Genomic DNA, 19,185 nt, shown 5'->3' with positions numbered 1-19,185 from the left:
AGAGAAACTCAGATTGTGTCTATAGTTGATATGTCTAGCTAAACTATGAAAAAGCAGAATTTTCATGAAATTCAATGCAAATAGTCCTATGAGATGAGTAATGTTTCCCACATCTATAACTCCATTTGCAAGTTGATGTCTTAACATATTACTGTTTGAAATTGGAAAATCTCTCGGGCAGATACAATGAATGATGTTAAACATCTTAGAAGTTTTCGAAGAGTCAATGCCAGATGATTGATTTACTGATTCATGGAGAAACATGTTCAGAGACTGCATGCAATATTAAAATGTTTATAAAAAGAAAGAACTCAAACTTAAAGACAACCGTGAATTCTCCAAACAGTGCCTTTGTTTCATGGGGCACATTGTGAACAATGAAGTCTCTCAGAATTCCCAACTCCAAGTCTGTGAACAACTCTGGCTCAGATTTGATGAGCTGCAGCCTGAGCTCCAAATGCTGTGGCACATTACGAAGGAGGAGAGTTACCTGGATGCTGAGTTTCAGGAGGCAGTCACACCCTGCAGGTCAAGGAGTTCAAATTGGGCCAGTCATCAGGGACAAGGACTTATGACTATAAATGAGATAGGTAGAGGGATCCTGAACTGAGCACTGGAGGAACCTCAGCTCTTGACCTTATCCAACAGATATGAGGTATTTGCTCCCTGGATGGATGGGGAAAATGAAAGAATTGGCAAACTGACCACTGCACTGTGGTACTATGCCCCTCAAGTGGGGAAAGAGTAAAGAAAAGTGGTAGTGGTCAGGGATCCTATAAATACGAGTAGCGTAGATTGCATCCCTTAGAAGCAGGATAGAGAATCCACATGGTGTTTTGCCTACCTGGTGTCAACATGAGGGATATCTTGAACTGGCGTGAAAGGATATTGGAATGAGAGGAGGATGATCTAGTTGTTGTGATCCATGTTGAAGAACAGGACAAGATGGCTAAAGAAACATTAACACAATGCAAAACCAAATTATACTCTTGAGAAGAAAAAGTACCACTCACAGAGAAAAAAAAATCCACAAACAATTAAAGAAACAATTAAACAGAATAAAACTAAAACAAAGAGGTTAGAAAACTGCAAAAAAAGCACAGATTTTGCTGAGTAGGAAAGGCACAAAGACCAGCAAAGGGCCACAAAGCAGCTCATAAGAACTTCAAAAAGGGATTATGAAAGGAAACTTGCCAGGGACATTGAAATCAATAAGAAGAAATGGTAGTTACATAAAGGGGAAGCAGGTGCCAGAAGCAATGTTGGCTCAATATAAACTGAAAATGAGAATATACCAATGGCTGCGGAGAAATGCAGATATATTGAAAATTATATTGCCTCTGAACTTGCAGTATAAAAGGAGGATAGTTACTGGAGATCCCAAGGAAATTGACAGTGGATCGGGAACAGGGACTGAATTAAATTAATATCAGTAAAAATTAGAAATGAAGAAATTGATGGAACTAAAGAATGACAAATTCCCAGGACTGATGGTTTCCATCAAGGGTGTAGTAGTAGAGAACATCATAAATGCACTAACTGTAACCTTTCAGTGTTCCCTAGACATAGGAGTCGTCCCTCTGGATTGGAAAATTGCACATGTCATTCTGCTTTTTAAGAATGGTGAAAGAAGAAAGTCAGGGAATTGCAGACCAGTTAGTCTAACATTTGCCATGGAAAAGTAGACTGTAATCAAAGATGAGGTGACTGATTACCCTCCAAAAAATCAGTTAATCAGGGACAGCCATCATGGATCCATGACAGGCATGTCATGCTTGACAATACTCATTGAATTTTTTGAAGTGGTGACTAAATAAGTGGACAGGGAATGTCAATGGATTTTGTTTAAATGGACTTCCAGAAGGCTTTTGATAAAGTCCCACATAAGAGACTGTCAACTAAGTTTGAAGCTGTGAGAAATGAAACATGTTGTTTCTGCAGGTAAGGATGAATAGTGGGATTTACAAAAGCAGACATTCACAAGATTTTGTAGCAGAAGTATATCATTAACCAGAGATTAGGTTCTGTAAGAATGAATAGTGGGATCCTACAGAAGCAGACATTCACAAGATTTCGTAGCAGAAGTATATCATTAACCAGAGATTAGGTTCTGTAAGAATGAATAGTGGGATCCCACAGAAGCAGACATTCACAAGATTTTGTAGCAGAAGTATATCATTAACCAGAGATTAGGTTCTGCAAAGATGGCAGTTAGCATGACCAGAAACATTCTTTTTGCAGACAAGGACATGGTAGAGATAAGGGTGTTGTAGCAGAGGCTTATTTCCGCAAACCTGAAGATTCACACGTACAGCATGTCTAGTGCTCTTTAAGTTGGCCAAATAAAGATTGCAGTAAAAAAAAAGGGAATGGGACCTTCAGCCGGCAGTAAAGGGAATAATAAACAAGGGCTAATAAAATGTGAGGCTGGATGAACACAGCAGTCCCAGCAGCATCTCAGGAGCACAAAAGCTGACGTTTCGGGCCTAGACCCTTCATCAGAGAGGGGGATGGGGTGAGGGTTCTGGAATAAATAGGGAGAGAGGGGGAGGCGGACCGAAGATGGAGAGAAAAGAAGATAGGTGGAGAGGAGAGTATAGGTGGGGAGGTAGGGAGGGGATAGGTCAGTCCAGGGAAGATGGACAGGTCAAGGAGGTGGAATGAGATTAGTAGGTAGGAGATGAAGGTGCGGCTTGGGGTGGGAGGAAGGGATGGGTGAGGAAGAACAGGTTAGGGAGGCAGAGACAGTTTGGACTGGTTTTGGGATGCAGTGGGTGGAGGGGAAGAGCTGGGCTGGTTGTGTGGTGCAGTGGGGGGAGGGGACGAACTGGGCTGGTTTTGGGATGCGGTGGGGGAAGGGGAGATTTTGAAGCTGGTGAAGTCCACATTGATACCATTGGGCTGCTGGATTCCCAAGCGGAATATGTTGCTGTTCCTGCAACCTTCGGGTGGCATCATTGTGGCACTGCAGGAGGCCCATGATGGACATGTCATCTAAAGAATGGGAGGGGTAGTGGAAATGGTTTGCGACTGGGAGGTGCAGTTGTTTATTGCGAACCGAGCGGAGGTGTTCTGCAAAGCGGTCCCCAAGCCTCCGCTTGGTTTCCCCAATGTAGACGAAGCCACACCGGGTGCAGTGGATGCAGTATACCACATCCCTCACACCCCACCCCCACCATAACCGCCCAAAGAGGATCCCCCTCGTTCTCACACACCACCCCACCAACCTCCGGATACAATACATCATCCTCCGACACTTCCGCCATCTACAATCCGACCCCACCACCCAAGACATTTTTCCATCCCCACCCTTGTCTGCTTTCCGGAGAGACCTCTCTCTCTGTGACTCCCTTGTTCACTCCACACTGCCCTCCAACCCCACCACACCCGACACCTTCCCCTGCAACTGCAGGAAATGCTACATTTGCCCCCACACCTCCTCCCTCACCCCTATCCCCGACCCCAAGATGACATTCCACATTAAGCAGAGGTTCACCTGCACATCTGCCAATATGGTATACTGCATCCACTGTACCTGGTGTGGCTTCCTCTACATTGGGGAATCCAAGTTGAGGCTTGGGGACCGCTTTGCAGAACCATCATGGGCCTCCTGCAGTGCCACAATGATGCCACCCGAAGGTTGCAGGAACAACAACTCATATTCCGCTTGGGAACCCTGCAGCCCAATGGTATCAAGGTGGACTTCACCAGCTTCAAAATCTCCCCTTCCCCCACCGCATCCCAAAACCAGCTCAGTTCGTCCCCTCCCCCCACTGCACCGCACAACCAGCCCAGCTCTTCCCCTCCACCCACTGCATCCCAAAACCAGTCCAACCTGTCTCTGCCTCCCTAACCTGTTCTTCCTCACGCATCCCTTCCTCCCACCCCAAGCCGCACCTCCATCTCCTACCTACTAACCTCATCCCACCTCCTTGACCTGTCCGTCTTCCCTGGACTGACCTATCCCCTCCCTACCTCCCCACCTATACTCTCCTCTCCACCTATCTTCTTTTCTCTCCATCTTCGGTCCGCCTCCCCCTCTCTCCCTATTTATTCCAGAACCCTCACCCCATCCCCCTTTCTGATGAAGGATCTAGGCCCGAAACGTCAGCTTTTGTGCTCCTGAGATGCTGCTGGGCCTGCTGTGTTCATCCAGCCTCACATTGTATTATCTTGGATTCTCCAGCATCTGCAGTTCCCATTATCTCTGATCACAATAAACAAGGGATGTCAGGCAGGACAGAGAATGATAGGATAAGACCAATGGGAGCAGGGAGGCGTGATTCTGCAACTCGTAAATTGTATAAGAATGTTTAACTTTCTTTGTGTGTGTGTGCCTGTCTAGCAGACACCCTTTCTTGCAAGATCGTACAGAATAAAATTGTCTTGTTTCCAAGGCTTGTCTCAGGCTGAATTTGTGAGCAGGGACTGTTTCTCACAATTGGGGGCTCGTCCGGGATCCAACACTCCGACCGCTCTACGCTCTTGGGTTGACGGGGAAGGCGCGCCTCGCCGATTTCGGCGATCTCCAACTCCCTTGTTTGTCGTTTGCGGTTTGGGCAGTGCGATCCGGACTGGGAGACCCTGGAAACAAGACGGGTAGACGTGGCGGGTCTGGTCGGGTGACTCTTGTGCACAAGACCCGGGTCAGGAAAGGTCTTAAAGATCCGACCGGGTGACCGGGGGGAAGCGCTGCAGGTATTGCCGCGGGGACGTACAGGAAGTACGGGGAAGAGTTATAACAACCAGGTAACTCCGTGCACGGACCAAGGTAAGAAAACTGACCTTTAAGTATTGCCTTGGTGGTCGGGGACATACAGGAAGTACGGTGACTTGGCGACCGGGGGAGCAGCTGTATTTGCTGCGGTGTTGCTGCGAGGGTGTACTGAAAGTACAGGGAATTTATATATACGTGGCCAGACCAGCCAGTATATACGTGGCCAGACCAGCCAGTACGGGGAATTAGTATAGTGGCCAGACCAGCCAGTATGTAAGTCGAGTAAGGTGTCTGCCTGATTCTAGCATCCAGCCTTAGACCGGTTGTTAAGAGGGGAAATCCCCCACGTGAAGGTCACGACCCTGATGTGGGTGTGGAAGAAGGCGACACCGGATTTCAATAAGATTAATTAAATTATCAACAATGGGGGGGCGAGGGGAGTTGCCTAAGAAAAGATCGATCTATAAATAACGTTAAAATGGAATATATCCCGCCAGACTGTCCTTTGGGGAGAATGTTGAGTAATTGGGAATCCAGCTCCCGGACGCAGGAGAAAGATAAGACCACCATGATAAATTATTGCTGTTTTGTTTAGGACTGGAGAAAGTATTAAGGTACCTAGTATTTTTTTTGGCCCAAATATGGGTCTGATGAGGATTGGTTGTGTCAAGAATTAAATATATATTTCAGTCGAAAAGAACCATTTAGTTAACAAGAGTCGGACTATGCAGTTGTTGGATAAGTTCTGCAAAGGTAAAACTATATCCTATGACTACTGAAAGATCAGGGAGAGTGCAGGGAGAGGAAGAACAGGAAAAAGCTCCATGGAATTCCCTAACATATTTGCCACCTCCCTACAGGCAGCCTACAGCCCCAGAACAAAACTCAGTACCTGAGAAAGAGCCAGACTTTGAGGTAAAAGACGGGGAACCTAGGGGGCCAAGAATTACACGGTCTGTCACACGTAAAGAAGGGGCAGAAACAAAGGAAAAGGAAACATTATACCCTTCAAGGGACGTCCTGATTGAGGATGGTGAAATTGGGTATGTGAACGCTCCCTTAACCAGTAGCGAAGTCAGAATCTTTAAAAAAAAGAAATGAAAAGTTTAATAGAGGATCCGGTCGGACTGGCCGAATAGTTAGATCAATTCCTAGGACCCAATTTATATACCTGGGGAGAACTGATGGCAATTCTAGGAACCCTATTTTTGGGGGTAGAACGAGGTATGATTAGGAGGGTGGCCTTACAGGAGTGGAAAAAAAGGCACCCAGCGGGACTAAACGTAGTCCCGGCAGATCAGAAATTCCCGAATGTAGATCCTAACTGGAATAATAATAGCACGAATGATAGAGCATCAATGCGGGATCTGCGGGAGATGGTAATATTGGGAATTAAAGAAGCAACACCTAAGTCGCAAAATTTTGCTAAAGCCTTTGAGGTACGACAGGAGAAGGATGAAGGTCCTTCTACATTTCTTCAAACGCTCAAGGAGGCCACAAGAAAGTATTCGGGGATGGATCCCGATGATCCGGTAGCTCAGGGACTCTTAAAGGTCCAGTTCGTAACTAAATCGTGGCCGGACATACAAAAGAAATTACAGAAAATAGACGGATGGAGTAAGAGACAGATGGAGGAATTACTACGAGAAGCGCAGAAGGTGTATGTAAAAAGGGATGATGTGAAGCAGAAACTAAAAGCAAAAATGATGGTTGCAGCTATTAACGAAGTAACAAAGAAAGATAGAGTTGAACAGATAACATGGAGGCAGAAAGAGAGACAAAGAGAAGAGATAGATGCTAGACGCAGGAGACAAAGGGCAAGATGTTACCATTGTGGAAGAGTGGGACATTTTAGGCGGGAATGCCCGGAGTTAACACAGGAAAGGGAAACGATCTCCCTAATGGCCCTGGATGAGGATTAGGGGAGTCAGGGGTTCCTTCCTCCTAAAGCCCACCGGGAACCCTTGATAAACTTAAAGGTGGGACCTGAAGAGGAGGAGACAGTATTCTTGGTGGATACCGGAGCGGCACGGTCATCCCTAAGTTTTATACCTACCTGTGTTAAATTGACTAATGAGTATCTCAGGGTTTCCGGAGTAAAAGGCGAAGGATTCCCAGTGCCTATTTTTGAGCCAATCCTAATTAGAAATGATGGTAAGGAAGTAACAGGGCAGTTACTATACATTCCCGACATTGGGAGTGATTTACTTGGTAGGGATTTGATTATATTGCTGGGCTTAAAAATTGGGGTAGAGAATAGTGTGGTAGCTGTAACAATGGCTATGTTAACGCCTAGGGAAGAACAACAAATCAGTCCTGATGTGTGGGCAAGGGCTGATAACACAGGGCACCTAACTATTACCCCGTTAGTAATCACACTGACTGGAAAAGATGGGACGGTTCGGGTGAGACAGTACCCTATATCCTCTCTCCTTATGAAATGATGTTTAGATTACCTTTCTTGGGTGGAAAAAGGGAATTACCAATTGTAGAGTTCAATGATAAGTTTTTAAAGAACTATATTGTGGCGCTTGGTTCTTCTTTGTCTGTCCTTAGGAAAAAGGGTCTGTTGGCCCAGACTCCTCCACTTGAGTTCGCAGTACATCGGAAACAACCGGGCGATTGGGTCCTGATCAAAACCTGGAAAGATACCAAACTGCACCCAAGCTGGGAGGGACCGTTCCTCACCCTCCTGGCTACTGAAACAGCCATCCGAACTGCTGAAAAAGGGTGGAGTCATCACACTCGTGTTAAGAGTCCGGTGGACGCTCCTTCCCCTCAGGCAGAATGGCAAGTTCATCCTACAGACAACCCTCTGAAAGTCAAGCTGAGTAAAACGAATGAACTGAGTTGATATGAAAGACTATCAAGTATTGGTTAGAAATTTTGTATTGTAAGCGTTGCGCGAACTCACACCTCCCGGGTATTTAAAGGGTTAGAGAAAAGACAGATAGGGGTTGGGAAGCTGAAATGAGCAGTCAGCTTTATATTGTCACGATAATATTGGCGCTAGTTGCCAAGGGGGTTGGGAGAAATCATTTTACCGCGTTATGTCACAATTATGCTAGAGTAACGGGGTGTACCGACTGTTGGGTATGCGCTGCTATTCCACACCATGGAGAATCTGGAATCCCTCTCACGGTAGTACCATTTACCAATAGAGAGGTGTATGAGGTACAACAATTTGACTTGGGCTCAAATGATACAAAATGGAAATCTGAAAGGGGTGATTATAAATTCGCAGGATGGTTCCCATGACGAGCTCCGAAAACCCCGGGTGCTCTCGACGGCCTTAGGGTTTCCCCACTGAAAGGAGTAGTCAATTCTACTTATTTCTGCAATCAGAATGACAGTGCACCCTTCCAGTTAGGAAACTCATCTTGTGTCGCCACCAGCCAAGCTACTGGCACAAATGTACCCCACATATTGGACGGGACGTATTGGATATGTGGCCTAGAGGCCTATCCCTTTATGCCTGGGGAAAGGTACATTCGGGTGACCGAATGCGTAGGAAGAATAGAAATGCAGGAATGTTATGTTCTTGATCTAACACTGCCTCAAAGCCAGAAAGGCTGGAGTGGCTGTTGCTACCTCACCTATGTAATCCCCCATCTGAGGCTGTTAGATAAAACCCCAGAAATAACTCAGAATGAGCAGGGGAAGAAGTGGGCACCCTGAAAAGTAACTGACGGGGATCGCTTTCTCTGGGCTTTAATACCTATGTATGGGACTGCCCGAGCAGGAAGAGAAATACAAAAGCTGGCGGCTTCCCTGGAGGAGTTGGCCATCAATACTGCCGATGCGTTGGCCGAGACCCAATCCCAAGTGGCGGCCATAAAGACCGAAATGATTGCCACCAGGCTAACGACTCTTCAGAATAGGATGGCTCTAGATTGTATTCTGGCAGAGAAAGGTGGTACCTGTGCACTAATTGGGGAAGAGTGTTGTACATACATACCTGACGTTTCCCATAACATTCTCGGAATGGGGGAGTTGGGGATTACCTGGTTGGGGAAAGTGGTTGGTTAATTTGGCCATCTATGGATTATTGATATTAGTGGGTCTGGTGGTAGGGTTTAATGTCCTCAAATGAATACTGAACTGATTAATGACGTCTCTAGGGGAACGAACCCTAGTACATCACCAGATGCTTTTACAATCAGCAGATGGTATGCAACAAAGAGAAAGTCAAAGAATGCTTCTAGAGTTAGAAAAATGAACATCACAAAGAGTGATTTAAGGGTTAACCGTGAACAAGATTGTGAACCTCAATGCCAGCAAGCGTAAGATGGCAGAAAATGGGAAAATTAATTTAAAAAAAGGGGCTTCATTAGTGCAGAAACAGCAGTTTGAGAAAAAGAAAGAGGGGGAATTGTGAGAAATGAAACGTGTTGTTTCTGCAGGTAAGGATAAATAGTGGGATTTTACAGAAGCAGACATTCACAAGATTTTGTAGCAGAAGTATATCATTAACCAGAGATTAGGTTCTGTAAGAATGAATAGTGGGATCCCACAGAAGTAGACATTCACAAGATTTTGTAGCAGAAGTATATCATTAACCAGAGATTAGGTTCTGCAAAGATGGCAGTTAGCACGACCAGAAATATTCTTTTTGCAGACAAGGACATGGTAGAGATAAGGGTGTTGTAGCAGCGGCTTATTTCCGCAAACCTGAAGATTCACACGTACAGCATGTCTAGTGCTCTTTAAGATAGCCAAATAAGGATTGCAGTAAAAAAAAGGGAATGGGACCTTCGGCCAGCAGTAAAGGGAACAATAAACAAGGGCTGTCAGGCAGGACAGGGAATGATAGGATAAGACCAATGGGAGCAGGGAGGCGTGATTCTGCAACTCGTAATTTGTATAAGAATGTTTAACTTTCTTTGTGTGTGTGTGCCTGTCTAGCAGACACCCTTTCTTGCAAGATTGTACAGAATAAAATTGTCCTGTTTCCAAGGCTTTGTCTCAGGCTGAATTTGTGAGCAGGGACCGTTTCTCACAAAGCCCACGGAATTGAGGGCAAATTATTGACATGGCTGGGGAATTGATTGAGTGGAAGGTGACAGTAAGTAGGAAAAATGGCTGGGTACTCAAATTAGCAGGATCAGGTGTCTTACAAGGATCTGTGTTAGGGCCTCAATTATTCACATTATTTATTAACAAATTGGATAATGCCACAGAAAGTCATATATCCAAATTTTCTGATGTCACAAAGCTAGGTGGTAGACAGTGTAAATAACAGCATAAAAGAGAGTCATAGAGTCCTACAGCATGGAGACAGGCCCTTGGCCCAAACTGGTCCATGCTGATCAAAACGTCCATCGACGCTAATCCCATTTCCCTGCACTGGGCCCATATCCTTCTAAACCTTTTCTATCTACGTATTCGTCCAAATATAAAATAGCCAAGTGATACTGATACACTAAGTGAATGGACAAAACTGTGGCAGATGGAGTTCAACGTAATTAGAGGTTATCCATTTTGGACCAATAAAATAGATCAGGTGGTTTGTACATAGTATGAATTTAAATACAATGGACCTCCAATGAGACTGGACATTCAAGTGGAAAGATATTTAAAATGTCACAAACAAGTGCAGAAAATAATCAAGGCGACCAATACAATGCGGCCTTTATATCATGAGCACCAAAGAACAAGGATGCAGAAGTTATGCTGCTTTACACAAACTGTGGCTAGACCCCACTTGGAGTACTGTCAGCCCACACCTTAGGAAGGATATATTGGCCTCAGAGGGAATACAATGTAGGTTTGCAAGAATACTACCTAGTCTTCAGGGGTTAAGTTATGAAGAAAGATTATATAAACTAGCCTAACTTGTCTAGAATTTAGAAGGTTAAGGATCATGTGATCAAAGTCTTCAAATATTAACAGGAAAAGACAGAGTAGATTAAGATTAACTATTTTTAACTCTTTTTGGGGGATTCTAGAACAAGAGTTGTAGCCTGAGAATCAGAGCCAAACCATTTAGGAAGATCTTGTTGCGCACTTTTACACACAAAGATTGACAGAGATTTGGAACTTTCTTCGATATATAGTAGTTGATGCTAGATCAATTGTTTATTTTAAAACTGAGATTGATGAATTTTTGTCGAACAAAGGTGTGAAGGGATATGGGCCAAAGGCAAGTTTACCGAGTTAGATCACAGATCAGCCATGATCTCATTAAATCACAGAATAGGCTGAAGGAGCTGAATGGCCTACTCCCACAGTCCTCTGCAACTACGGCAAGTAGGTCTTTCCTTCGGTAAAGGTACTAAAGCTGCACACAAGTTCTCCAGCTGTGGTGTCATCAACATTTTTATAACTGACTTTATGTCTTCGTGTGATAAATTCCAACAAACATCTGCCTTAGTGATTGTTTCCTGCACCTGCTAAGTTCTAACTTTCACTAATTTCTGAACAAGGGCAGCCAAGTTCTTTTAAATACTTTCCAATCTCTCACCCACCATTTAAGAAATACTTTTCACCTCAAGTAGACAAACTCATACTTATCTTCATAATATTTTACTTGACAAGTTCTTACCCCCTTACTCAACCTGTCCAAATCTATTCAAGTACTCATGCATCATTTTCACATTTCTGCCTAGTTTTGTGTCACCTGGAAATACATATGGTCCCTGTATCTAATAATTGATGTATATTGTGAACGGCTGGGGCACAGTCATTGATTCTGCAATGCCCACTAGTCACAGCCACCAACCTGATAAAATGACCTGTTTAATCCTATTCTGATTTATTTCCACTAACTAATCCTCAATCCTTTACAATATTTTATTCCCTTTCTGATGAGCTCTATGTTTTCTTTATCTAAACTCTTGTGTGGGACCTTATCAGAAGTCATTTAAAAATCCAAATACAACACATCCACTTTCCTCTGTTTATCTATTCTGCTCATCACACACTCGCAAACTACTCTGACAGGTGTGTCAAAAATGATTTCGCTTTCATCTGCACAATTATATTGTTATTTTCTGAGTGCCAAGTTATCACACTATGTAATACAGATTCTAGCATTCTCCTGGCAACGTAGCAGGGAATAGTCAACTGCTTCCCTCTTATGCAAAGCAAATTTGTTGTGCCGTTTGAAATTTGACGTTTGTGTGATTCTACGCTGATGATTGTGATGAAAAGCTTCATATCTTTTTATTCAGTAATAATTGAGGAACATCTTAAAACTAATTAATATATGAGCGGACCCTTTAGCAGTAACAAATTAGGTAATAAATACTGCAATGGGCAGCGGCAAAATGTGGAGAGTATTGTAACAGTTGTGCCATTGAGTATGTGGAGATGATAGTTTTGAATATATTAAACCAAGAATGATATAAGCAGAGACAAGAGAAGGAAGTTTATGAGTAAATAGAAAGTTAATGCAAAAATCTAATCTTCAAGCAAGAAGTAGAACAACTGAAGACGTTAGCATGAATGAACAGCACTAGAAGATAAAAGGATGGAGATTGATAATAAATATGCACAAAGAAACAAACAATTTGAGAATTACATTATAAAAGTATAATTTTAATTATCATACTATAATTATGAAATTATAAATTATAAAAGTTACAAATTTGGGCAAATGGGAAAATGAAACATGAAAGTTAAAAACTTTGAAGTAGCATGAAAAGTAAAAGGCACGGGGAGAAACATTGAAAAATGATGTGGACCAATGAAATGATGAATGGAAGGCTTAACATTATAGTATTATTATGCTTCCCATGAAAATATTAATTCACTGGTACTCAATTCAACATTAATGTTAATTTTATTGTGATCTACTGCTTTTTTAAACTTTACTGTTACTTAATATCCTATTAATTTGTCAATGAATTGCTAACCATTGCACCATTAATGAAATAGCAGGTAAACCTGTCCTGGATGTCCCACATAGACAAGGTGGTCAAGAAGGCACAACAATGCCTCTTCTTCCAGACGGCTCAGGAAATTTGGCATATTCACAAGGACCCTCACCAACTTCTACAGATGCACATTTGAAGCATACTGTCTGGGTACCTAATGACCTGGTACGACAACTGCTCTGACCAGGATTGTAAGAAACTACAGCAGGTGGTGTGCACAGCCCACACCATCACGGAAGCCAACCTTCCATCCACGGACACCATTTACATGGTTCGCTGCTGTGGAAAGGCTGCCATCATCAAAGACCCATCACACCCTGGTCATGATCTCCTACAATCTCTTCTGCCAGGCAGAAGATACAGAAGCCTGAACACATGCGCCAGCAGGTTTAGTAACAACTTATACCCGACCATTATTAGACTGATGAAAGGACTCTCTATCCTCAGCACACACACCCTGTGCAATGTAACCTGTATGCCTCTATCTGAGTTTATTTGATCTGTACAACCTTGCTTACTATGATCTGCCTATACTACTCATAAACAAAGCTTTTCACTGTACTTCGGTACATGGGACAACAGACCAATCAATCAATCAGTCAATCAACAAGTATGTGTAAGGTAATGTAGCTGTGTATTAGGTCAAGAGCTCTCAATCGGAGAATGGGATTGAGTGCTCAGACACCCATTTAACTCAACCCAATTAACTAATGACAAATCTGTAACAACAAGTGTTCTGAGGAAGGGTCCCCAGGCCCGAAACGTTAACTCTGTTTTTGCTTTCACTGATGCTGCCAGACCTGCTGAGCTTTTCCAGCAACTTTGTTTTTGTTCCTGATTTATAGCTTCCACAGTTCTTTCATTTTTTATACAAGTGTTTGTAAATGACGAGCCCTTTGAATAATTTTTTTACAAAAGGCGTTAAAGAAACTAAGCCTATAGGTATCATTCATTGATTCATTGACTTCATCATGAAATGTGAATTTCACATTTTTGTAATATTTTCACATTAGGTGCTTTCAGAGGCTAGGTCACAAACATATCACTTTCCTTCTTAAACATCTCCAGCTCTCTCTTATCTCTCTTCTTTAAAGATTGTTTTCAAAACTATATCTTTCATCACATTATTTGGTTATCTGCTCTATCTGTTGTTGGCTGAATGCCAGATTTAGTCCACAAGAAAGCATCTTGGTACATTTTGTACAGTTGTTATTATTACATTTAATTTCCTGAACTCTTGCAATAACATTCATGAAGGAATGGTGGAAACCTAAGAAAAGATATCTTCAGTCATTTCAATGATTAATTAAAAGGAATGCTACTGTTCCCTCATGCAATTTCTCTGGAAATTCAACATATTTTCCTCTGAAATTATGTTTGGATTTGTGAATACATTTGGGAATCTACCCTTTTAAATTTCAGTTCCTTTTATAAATGGTAAGTGGGCTCTGGTAAGGTTATCGTTTGTTGCCCATCCGTAATTGACTTTGAGAGTTGGTGGTGAATTGCCTCCTCAAACGTCTACAGTCTTGCGGTACAGAGGTCTCCAGTGTACAGTTAGGAAGACCCAGCAACAGTGAGGGAAGAGTGATATATTTCAAGTCAGGATGCTGAATGGCTTGGCGATGCACTTGCAGGTGGCGGTGCTCCCAAATATCTTTTATCCTTGTCCTTCTAGATGGAAATGGTTGTGAGTTTTGAAACTGCATTGAAGAGATATTGGTGAGTTGCTGAAGCGCATCATGTGGAGGATGCACATTTACAATGTGTCAATAGTGGTGGGAGTGAATAGTTAAGCTGGTGGTTCAATCAAGTGAGATAACAAGTTGTAGAGCCGGATGAACACAGCAGGCCAAGCAGAATCAGAGGAGCAGGACATTCCGGGCCTAGGCCATTTGTCAGAAATTGGGGGAGGGGAAGGGCGTTCTGAGGAGGACAGACGTGTCAAGGAGGTGGGATGAGGCTAGTATGTAGGAGATGGGGTGGGGCTTGAGGTGGGAGGAGGGGATAGGTAGGAGGAGGGACAGGTTATGGAGGCAGGGACGAGCTGAGTTGGTTTTGGGATGTGGTAGGGGGAACGGGAGACTTTGAAGCTTGCGAAGTCCACATTGATACCATTGGGCTGCAGGGTTCCCAAACAAAATAGGAGACGTTGTTCCTGCAACCTCCAGGTGGCATTGTTGTGGCACTGCATGAGGCCCAGGATGGACATGTCATCTAAGGAATGGGAGGGGAGTTGAAATGGTTCGCAACTGGGAGGTGTAGTTGTTTCGTGCAAACCAAGCGTAGGTGTTCTGCAAAATGGAGGAGGCCACAAGGGAACAACGGATACAGTATACGACATTAGCAGATGTGCAGGTGAACATCTGCTTGATGTGGAAGATCTTCTTAGGGGCTGGAATAGGGGTGAGGGGGAGGTGAAGGGTCAGGTGTAGCACTTCCTGCAGTTTGCAGGGAAAAGTGCCGGGTGTGGTGAGGCTGGATGGGAGTGTGGAGCGAACAAGGGAGTCATGGAGATAGTGGTCTCTTCAGAAAGCAGATAAGGGTGGGGAGGGTAAAATGTCTTTGGTGGTGGGGTTGGATTGCAGATGGTAGAAGTGTTGGAGGATGTTGCGTTGCATCCTGAGGTTGGTGGGTGGTACATGAGGATGAGGGGGATACTGTTTTGATGGTTATTGCTGGTAAGAGGTGTGAGGGATGAGTTGCGGGCTATGTGAGAGTCATTGTTCCTACTATCTCTGATTCAATCAAACAGCTGCTTTGTTCTGGATGGTATCAAGCTTCTAGAGTGTTGCCGGAGGTGCACCCAACCAGGCAAGTGGGGAATGCACAATTATATTCCTGATTTGTGCCTTATAGGTGGTGGACAGGCTTTGGGGAGTCAAAGGGTGAGTTACTCGCTGCAGGATTCCTGACCTCTGACCACCACTGAAGCCACTATATATTTGCAATTAGTCCCATTCGGCTTCTGGTCAGTAGCAATTCCTAGGATGTTTACACTGGGAGTTTCAGGGATTGAATATTAAAGGATGACGGCTAGATTATTTCCAGTTGGATGTGATCATTATTTGGTACTTGTTTTGTGCCTCCTACCACTTATCAGTCTAAGCCTAGACATTGTCTTGGTGTTGCAGCATAAGGATGTAGACTGCATGCGAGGAATCAATAATGCTGTTGAACATTAAGCATTGATCAGTGATCATCTCCAACTCCAATCTTATCATGGAGAGAGGGTCACTGGTAACAAAATTGAAGATGACTAGGTCAGACATTACTTTGAGGAACTTCTGCAGGGATGTCCTGGGACTGAGATGATTGACCTCCCACAACCACATCTGATTTCTTTCATATTAGATTTGACTCCAAAATTTTCCCCCAATTCCCACTGAATCCAGTTTTGCCCGGTCTCACTGTCACTACACTTTATCAAGTGTTATCTTGGTGTAAAAGCAGTCATTTTCACCTCACCTCTGGAGTTCAAATCTTTTGTCTTTGTTTGGATCAAAATTGTAATGAGGTCAGGAACTGCTGCACTCTGGTGGAACTGAAATTAAGATTCAGTGGGTATATTATTGCTAAACAAGTGCTGATTGATAACAATGTCAATGAGCCATTGCATCATATTGCCAGTGAGATGCAAAGGGATCTAGTTGCCCTACTACATGAATCACAAATGATTAGTAAGTGGAAAGATTAGTAAGCAGATACAGCAAATGTTTATAAAGATCAATAGATTATTATCATCTATAGAGAGAGCACATGAAGACAAAAATTTTATGATTCCACTTCACTGATGTTATGACATCAGGATTACTATGTACAATGTTGGCCCATTGAAGGAAGGTTCTGCATGCTTTGTAAGCAGCTCAAAGAAAGTTTACTAGACTAACACCTGGAATGGGTGGGTTATCTTATGAGGAAGGTTTGGGCAGGTTAGGTTTGTATCTCATAGAGTCATACAGCCATAGAGAAATGGACCCTTTGGTCCAATTTGTCCATTCCAACCAGATATCTTAAATTAATCTAGTCCTAATTGCCAGCAATTGGCCCATACCCCACCAAACCTTCCTATTCATTTACACATCCAGATGCCTTTTAAATGTTGTAATTGTACCAGCCTCCTCCATGTCCTCTGTCAATTCATTCCATACATGCATCACTCTCTGCATGAAAATGTTGCCCCTTAAGTCACTTTTAAATCTTTCCTCTCTCACCTTAAACCTATGCCTTCTGGTTTTGGACTCCCTTGCCTAGGGAAAACAAAACCTTGGCTGTTCACCCCATTCATGTACCTCATGATTTTATAAACCTCTATAAGGTCAGCCCTCAGCCTCCAACATCCCAGGGGAAAATTGTCACAGCTTAGTCATCCTCTCTCTATAGCTCAAGTGCTATAACCCTGGCAATACCTTAGTTAATCTTTTCTGAACCCTTCCAAGTCTCACAACATATTTCCTATAGCAGGGAGACCAGAATTGAGTGCAATGTTCCAAATGTCCTGTACAGCTACAGGTAATAAACTTGTAATGTCCTGGGAGTGTTAATGAAAAAAGAGACCTTGGCATGTAGGTTCATAGTTTTGTGAATGTGAAATTGCAGGTACATGGGATGGAGAAGAATGTGTGTAGTATGGTTGTTTTATTGGTCAGTGCATTGAGTATAGGAATTGAGAGATAATGTTGCAATACTGCAGGCATTTCTGATCTCCCTGCTGTTGGAAAGATGTTATGAAACTTGAAAGGATTCAGAAAACATTTACAAGGATGTTGCTGGGGCTGGAGAGCTTGAACTACAGGGAGAGAGAGGTTGAATAGGCTGGGGCTATTTTCCCTGAAGCGACGGAGGCCGAAAGGTGGGTCTTATAGAGGTTTATAAAATCATGAGGAGCATGGACATGGTAAATAAGCAAGGTCTTTTCCCTGGGGTGGGGGAGTGCAAAACCAGAGGACATAGGTTTAAGGTGAGAGGGAAAAGATTTAAAAGGCACCTAAGAGGTAACTTTTTCATGTAGAGGGTGGAGCATGTATGGAACAAGCTGCCAGAGGAAGTGGTGGAAGTGGATACAATTAAAACATTTAAAGGCATCTGGATGGGTATATGAATAGGAAGGGTTTAGAGGAAAATGGGCCAAATACTGGCAAATGGACTGGATTAATTTAAGATATCTGGTTGGCATGAATGAGTTGTACCAAAGGGTCTGTTTCCGTGTCGTACATCTCTATGACTCTATAATTTAGGACCTGAGGGAGTTTGACAGATATGCTACAAAAAGATGTTTTCTTTTGAGGGAGAATCTAGAACTACTTGAAGACGACCATTTGAAAGCAAGTGGTCACCAAATTAGAAATGTGCTTTCTTTTTCGTAACAGAGGGTCTTAAATCTTTGAATCTCTCTTCTTAAAAAAGTAATTGTATCAGTTTTTGAATATTTCTAAGGAGGAGCTAATTAGATTCTTAGTAAGCAAGGCAGTGAAAGTTTATTAGGGGGCAGACAGAAATGTGCAGTTGAGGTTACAAACAGAACATCTATGATCTTATTAAAAGTGCAGCAAATGTGGGTGGCCAAATAGCCTATTACCACTCCTAACCCACATGGTTGCACATTTTATGATCAAATCTTGACTGTGGGTGTATTAATGGGCTGGGTTGTGTTGAATGGCTTTTTGAAGGCAGTTTGACAGGTAAGGTTGAGTGTTGTGGCTGTACTGGAGCAACTTGGCTTGGAGCACAGCTAATTCTAGAGCAGAAGTCTTCAGTAGCATTGTTGGGATGTTGTCTGAGCCCATAGCTTTTGTATGTCCAAGCTTCAGCTGTTTCTTGATATCATGTGGCATGATTTGAATTGACTGAAGGCAGGCATTTGTAATGCTGCGACCCCCGCAGGAGCTAAGGTGGATCATTCACTCTAGCTAAAGATAGGTGCAAATAATTAACTCTGTCTTTTACACTGATATGCTGGCTTTCCCCTCAGCTGAAGACGGGGATATTCATGGAACGCCTCTTCTAGTAGTTGTTTAAATGTCCACAATCTTTTATGACTGGGCATGGCAGGACTGAGAAGCTTAGATCCAATCCATTGGTTGTTCAATCACTCCGTCCTGTGTTGCAGATAAGTAGTCCTGCTTGTAACTCCACAAGGTTGACACCTCAATTTTAGGTATGCCTAGTGCTGCTTCTGCACTCTGCTTTGAACCAGGATTGACTCCATGGCTTGATAGTGGTGGTACGGGTTTTATGCTGGACCTCAAGATTACAGTTTGTGATTGAATACAATTTTGCTACTGGTCCACAGTATCTCATAGATACCCAGTTGTAAGTAGCTTGATCTGTTTGAAATTTATTCCATTCAGCATGGAAATAATGTACAACATGAGAGTTGGGGGATATTCTCAATGTGCAGATATGGCTTTTTCTCGACAAGAGGTGTGAGCTGGTCACTCCTATTAGTACTGTTATGAGCACATGCATTTTCTGCAAGCACTTTGGTGAATATGAGGTTAAATAGGTTTTTCCTTCTTGCTGGTTTCCTCATCACCTTGCCACAGACCCAGTCTATAGGTAAGTCCTTTCAGGCTCGGTCTTGTAGTGGTG

This window comes from Stegostoma tigrinum, chromosome 17 (genome assembly GCF_030684315.1).
Source record: "Stegostoma tigrinum isolate sSteTig4 chromosome 17, sSteTig4.hap1, whole genome shotgun sequence".
NCBI classification, from domain to species: domain Eukaryota; kingdom Metazoa; phylum Chordata; class Chondrichthyes; order Orectolobiformes; family Stegostomatidae; genus Stegostoma; species Stegostoma tigrinum.
The sequence above is the reverse complement of the archived record's forward strand: the minus strand, read 5'-3'. Positions refer to the sequence as shown.